A 6783-nucleotide genomic window follows, 5' to 3' on the forward strand; every position below is an offset into this window, starting at 1 on the left:
GCGGTCTGGAAATATCGACTAAGAAGTAAAGTCTAGATATGAAGCTAGATGTGAATAAGTTTAGCTCTGACTTAACGGCGATTGGGCTCCCCTCCACAGCATCCTCACTGCCCGCACGGCGTGGGGAGGCCCTCATCCAGCAGCGGATAGACAAACGTGTCTGTAGATCTTCTTGGTTCTTTCGGTAAAGTCACGTAGAAGGGAAGTAATAAAATAATAAAAATAAAACATGATAAAACAATTCTCACGACGTTTCGGCCACAACGCAAGCAGCCGTCCTCAGGTGAAAACCAGGTCTGTCGAGGCGACAGCGTCTGAATGAAACAGCACACGTGCTTGGAGCATATATAAAGGTGAGAGATTCGATTAGCTGTGCGTTCTTATCACGGAGCTTGTTGAAGGATTTCAGAGTTATGTGGAATCCCTCCCCGTAGAGGCGGTTAAATTTCGATTTAAAGCTTTCGTGACTGCAGGGATTCATTTTATTGGTTCTTCTTGGTTCTTTCGGTAAAGTCACGTAAAAGGGAAGTGTCTCTAGATGTACGAATAGATATTTGTTTTTATTGCAGCAGTGGATAGACCATGGCTGACGATGCTTTCATAATACAGCAGTATAGAGACTCTGGCAATGTCTCATGCCGATGATGTTGATGGCCGTTGTCAGTTGTCTGCCTGCGACCGGCTTCCACCCACAAGGGGGAGACACAGCAGTGACAAGTCCGCCCCTGTGAACCAGACAACGCATGCATTATGCATGGACCGCTGTCTGCGCTCTACACGAAGAAACAGGCGAAGGGGGCACGTGGCGAGGGGAAGAAACATCGCGGGCTTCACATTTAAATGTTGAGCAAAAAAAAAATCAAGTGGGGGGGTTTGGGCAGGAGGCGTCATGGCGCGGAGGACTGATTGACCGACGGACGAGATTAGTGTCGGAATGATAACCAAAAGATGGGGAGTGCAACCACAACAAATGCAACCACGAAGAGGTCAGTTGAGCCTGGTTTGCACTTGTATGGGATACTGCCCTGGGAATAACCAGGTGTTATAGGCTCGCGCGGCGAGATGGCCAGGAGCTTATAGTTATATTACTTCAATGGCCATAATAACTCTTCTGGCAAATCGCTCAATGATGCTGGATGTAATACTGGTAGGAACCTCCTGGTTACACCAACCCACAGGGGATTATTGTGTCCGTCCGTCGTGCAGGTAGGGGCTGGGTGGGGAGGGGCTGGGTGGAGAGGGGAGGGTGGGGAGGGGCTGGGTGGGGAGGGTGGGGCTGGGTGGGGAGGGGCTGGTCACCCCGTGGTGCCCTTATAAAACTCAACGTTTAACCTACTCACGCCGGCTTATGCCCGCCCTCACAGTCGGGCATATTTGCGGAATACACCACGCCGCCGTTGACCCTGGCCATTGACCGAGCAACCCAACGTTCCTACCAGCTCCCTCCGCAGGAATGTGTTTCGCATTCGCTTTTTGCGTTTAGATTGTTGTCTTAACCCCGCACCTGCGATTAGCACGGTTGGCTACGTACGGTGCGAAAGAAGTTCAACATACGACTCTGAGCGTGGCTAATGCTTGGATGAGCGATCACCAAGGGATGTGAGAGGCTGGTGGGGGACAGGGGAGGGGGGGCGTGATGCGAGCAACAGAAGCCAGTGGAGCAAAATCCACGGCGCTCCCGTGTCTCGTCCCCGCCTGCGACGAACGATAAAAAAAAAACAACCCCAAGAAGTTCAACATACGTACCGTCATCACGATCATCACCATGATCCACATCACTGTAACAACGCATGCAAGCTGCACGTGGCCTCTGCTGCGCTACGTCGCGACTCGCTCCGTGGCTGAGCGCAATGGGTCACTTTGGGATGTGTGCATGCACGCGTACGTGGGTATTCCCGACTTCTCGCTGTGTTCGTCCTTGTTACGTGTTAAGGAAACGTTGGGGGGGGGGGGTGCGTCTTTGATCTGGTTGTTGCCTGTGTGTGTTTATGTGTGTTTGGTGCACATAGCCTGGCACAATCGTCGTGGTGACGTCACCGCCGCTTAGTGGCGAATGGCGGTTGTTGTTGTTTGGGCATACAAAACCAAACACAAATATGGTCACAAACACTCATTGCCCGGAGGCAAACACAAGCACACTCGAGCTGGTATCGGCTGCACTTGCTGCTTAGGGTGGGGGGGGTTGCATAGTCAGTGGTATAGAGCTCCCCTCCCTGTGAACATCGCTGTTGGAACTGCAGCATTTAAATAATGTATTTATTTAGTCATATTCCAAACACTAAATGGTATGCAAGAACTATACGCCTACGAAGTGACAGGCAAAGCAGTGTGGGTATGCTAAAACAACAATTAATTCGTGGGTACGCGTTTATTCAGCGGTGGATTGAGCGTGGCCGACAATAATGCGGTTTCATAACGCATCTGAACGACCGTGCCGATCCCCAGAAATAATAAATTGGATATCTTAAACAATACACGCCTTGAGATGGTTGTGATCACGTGCCATCGTTTCATCGTCCATACGCCTCGAGGAATCGCTGTGATGTTTCTGATCCCGGAATGCAAATTTACGAGGGAGACAAAGGCGCTCGGGTGATGCGCTGGTCCGTTCACGCTTGAATAGAATCGCTCGCTGGCATCAAGACAAAGGTACAGCCCACGCAGAGTGTCGTGATGTACGCGAGCACTGATGAAGGGATTTAACTGGAAGAGTCAAATTTGTCTCGCAGTGCACAAACCACCACTCCAACGGCCCCTCCATTCACCCGCATACAAAGACAAAGATTCCCCGTATAGCCTCAACAGACTGTTGGGGGAAAGTGCCGTTAGCGAGCGCACCTATGAAGGCCGACACTGCACACCACGCCCGGCCGCCTTTGTCTCCCTGGTGGCGATATGTTAACACACCGCACCAGGCACTCGTTTGAAGCTGAGTCGACCTAGGGGGGGGCCCACGACCTTTTCAGATAATCGTCCCTGGCTTTGGCCGTGAACGGGAATCGAACTCGGGTCGCCAGCTTTGGAGCGCAGCGCAGAAGCCCCAAACACGACCGCGCGCATTGCCACCGACGGAACTTGCCGGTATTGTTAGTGGATCTTATGTTTTTTAGTTTTTTGTGTTTTTGTGTGTTTTTGGTTTTTCGTCTTTTTTGTGTTTGTTTGTGTTTGTGTGTGTGTGTTTTTTTTCGTGTTTTTGTTTCCACTTGAAGATTTGCTGGTTACAGCCTTCGCCGTCCGCCTGATCGCAGGCAGGACGGAGGGGTTGGTGGTTCTCTAGACGGCGGGGGCTGCGATTTTGATGTTCCAGGGAGGATGCGCCTTGGCGAGGAGGAGAGGGGGGGGGGTGGTGCGGATTGAATGAATGGGACGTGAGCGAGCACGGGGAGCTCCGTGTGAATGTTTGCAATGAGATTCGGCACTCGAGGCGCGCACAAGGGGACAATGCCAGCAGTCTGTGCGATCCGCGCAGACTGCTGCGTTCTGTTGGCACAGGTGTGCGTTGGTTGTGTTAGCGAGCGCCTAGTAAGTCATCGCGTGCGTCACACGATGGCGGGGTTTAACCGTGACCTCGTCGGCGCGCTGCTGATGATGTTGGCACAGCGTACAGGGTACGGTGTTCGTCTTAGGCTGAGTCGACCTCGGTGAAGTCATCGGTTTGAATATAGTTCTCACGCACACACAGCACACACACACAAGGGCATTCACACAAAGACAAATACCCCCCCCCCGTGTGGCCTTTGACAGAATGTTGGGGCAAGTGCTGTTAGCGAGCACGGCACACTCCGCGCTCGGCCGCCTTGGTCTCCCCAGCGCTGATGTTTACGCACACACCGTGACCAAGTGCTCATTTGAGGCTGAGTCGACCTACGGAAGGCGTAGGACCGGTTTAGATAACCTGTCACTGTTATTGGTCGTGAGCGGGAATCCAACTCGGGTGGCGGAGTTCGTAGCGCAGTGCGCCAACCGCTAGACGATGCACACACACACACACGTGTGTTCATACACACACACACGTGTTCACACACCAAACATACACACACACACGTGTTCACACACCAAACATACACACACACACGTGTTCACACACCAAACATACACACACACACGTGTTCACACACCAAACATACACACACACACGCGTGTTCACACACCAAACATACACACACACACACGTGTTCACACACCAAACATACACACACACGTGTTCACACCAAACATACACACACACGTGTTCACGAGCAGATACACACACACGCGCACGTGTTCACACACCAAATATACACACACACACGTGTTCACGAGCAGACACACACATACGTGTTCACACACCAAACACACACACACACGTGTTCACGAGCAGACACACATTCACGCGCACGTGTTCGCGCACGTGCACGCCCACACGCGCGGGGGGCGCGCGCGCCGGGCCCCCGCGGGCCCCCGCGGGCTGCCCCCCCCCGCCCGTTATGTAACCGCGTGCTGGAGGAGCTGTCGGCTCGTGGTGCAATTGACGCTGTGACGTCAGTTCCCCAGCAGCGCCTCCCCCCGCCCCCTCCCCCCGCCCCCCACCATCGTATTTATAAATGAACACGCAGATGGCAAAGAGGGTTTTTTTTCCACCAGACCCTTCATCTTCACCGCCCCCCCCCCCCCTGATTTCCTGGGGGTGTGTGCGTGCGTGTGTCTTGGGGGAGCGGTGGCGCAGAGGTTAGCGTGCTGCGTGCGTAAACGAAACCTTTGTCACCCGAGTTGGATTCCCGCTCACGGCCAACACCGCTGAGGATGATCTGAACCGGTCCTGGGCCTCCCCGACGTCGATTCAGCCATCAAATTAGTGGCTGGTGCGGTGTGTAAACATCGACACTAGGGAGACAAAGGCGGCCGGGCATGATTCCGGCCACACCATCCCGTTGCGTGCCGTACCCGCCTTCATAGGTGCTCGCTAACAGCACTTGGCCGAACAGACTGCCGTGTGGATTGTGTGCGTCGTAGCGAAATGTCTGAGCCGATTCGTGCCCTCCCTCGCCCGAGGGCCGACTCAGCCTTCAATGAGTACCTGGTGCTAAATGTGTTAAACCTCATCACTGGGGAGACAAAGGCGGCGGGGCGGGAATTGGTTTTGGCCAAACCAACCCACCTCGTCGTGTGCTCGCTTAGACGACAGTGACTTGGCCTAATTGCCTATAAAGTCTCTACGGGGGATCATTGCGTGGCGTGTGTGTGTGCGTCAGTGCGTGTGAGGAGGCTCGTGAAGGACGCTACTGGGCATTTGGAGGCAGTCGCCCTCCAACAACAACGGAGGGCGGAGGAGCGACGCTCACAACAACGAGCGGAGCGCCGGGTGGCTAAAGCACAGCAAGTTGGCACAGTAGGGGGCACAGGTGGTGCATCAGCCAGTCGTCTCGGTCAGTCGACCCGTGGCACCTGCTGGGTCTGCTCCGTGACCTCCTGCCAGCGGGCGTTCGACACTTCACGTGGCCTCAAGGTGCACATGGCCTGGCACAAGCGTCGTGGTGACGTCACCGCCACTTAGTGGCGAATGGCGGTTGTTGTTGTGATATTTGCGTCGGTGTAAGGCAAGTGGGAGCGTATTAATGAGCAACACTACTTTCGATTCCTGGCCACCAGTTCTGGGTCTCCCATAGGTAGACTCGGCCTTGAATGCGCGGTTTAAACATCGGCACTGGGGAGACAAAGGCGGTCGGGCCTGGTTCTGGATGCACCACCCCGACCTTCATAGGTGCTCGCAAACAACAAAAGGTACAGCGTAGTTTTTTTTTCTTTGAACCTATCCATACGTGGCGTTATCGAAAGACCCAAACAATATGAATTACTGCAGTCACGAAAGCTTCAAGTCAAGATTTAACTATAGCCAGATCGCTAGGTATAGTGTGAACACAATTGTGGCAGTGTTCGTCAGTGTGTGTGGGGCGTGCGTGCTTTGTGCTTCACCCAGCGCTAAAACGGCGATCGTACGTGCACATATTCACGGGCGCTTCGCCGTGATGGATATCCGTCGGCTTTCGCATTGCCTCTCTATCTCACCTATATAAATACAGACCTTAATATGTACGTCTCAAAAACCTCTAGAGCACTTCCCAACAAGGTAGAAAGCTAAAAGTGGGAACATAGGTAGCTTTTGGGACACAAACAACAGGAACAATCTGAAAATCCGAAATTGTATTATTATTTAACCACAAATCTCGATTTTATGTGTCCCATAAACATGTTTGTGCGTGTCATTCAGAAATCGTTCAAAATATAAGATTGCGGGATGTTTCGTTTGATAGAGCGTTAAACAGCAAGTTGAATTAAAGCGAGAACCATTGCCATATCTTTTATTGTTTTTGAGATGTTTCGGATTAAAGCGGTTTTGAACGAAAATATACGAATTTGATGATGTTCAAATCTGAATAATTCGAAAACGGTAAAAGAGAGAAGCGTCCCCTCAGAGTATTAAGTTCATAAATTGTTGTTCTTTATAATAAAAAAGAACGGAATATTGAAATGGAGCGGTTTTCGATGGCTACGTCTTTCTAAATTGAAGAAGTTAAATCAAGTCGGTTTTTTTGCAGAAATGTTTTGATGTAGTTGTTAATGTCTGATCGTAGATAACAATTGTAAAAAATCGTATCAGGTTTATTATTATAATTTATTGAAAACTTTTGCCTGGCGAAGACGGGCTTCATGAACTAGTATGTAAATACCATTTCGTGGACACACGCCTACTTGAAAGCGTTACGAAGAGAGGCCATGCGTACGCCTGCTTATTCTTCCTTGTTT

This window comes from Lampetra fluviatilis, chromosome 9 (assembly GCF_964198595.1).
Source record: "Lampetra fluviatilis chromosome 9, kcLamFluv1.1, whole genome shotgun sequence".
Taxonomy (NCBI): domain Eukaryota; kingdom Metazoa; phylum Chordata; class Hyperoartia; order Petromyzontiformes; family Petromyzontidae; genus Lampetra; species Lampetra fluviatilis.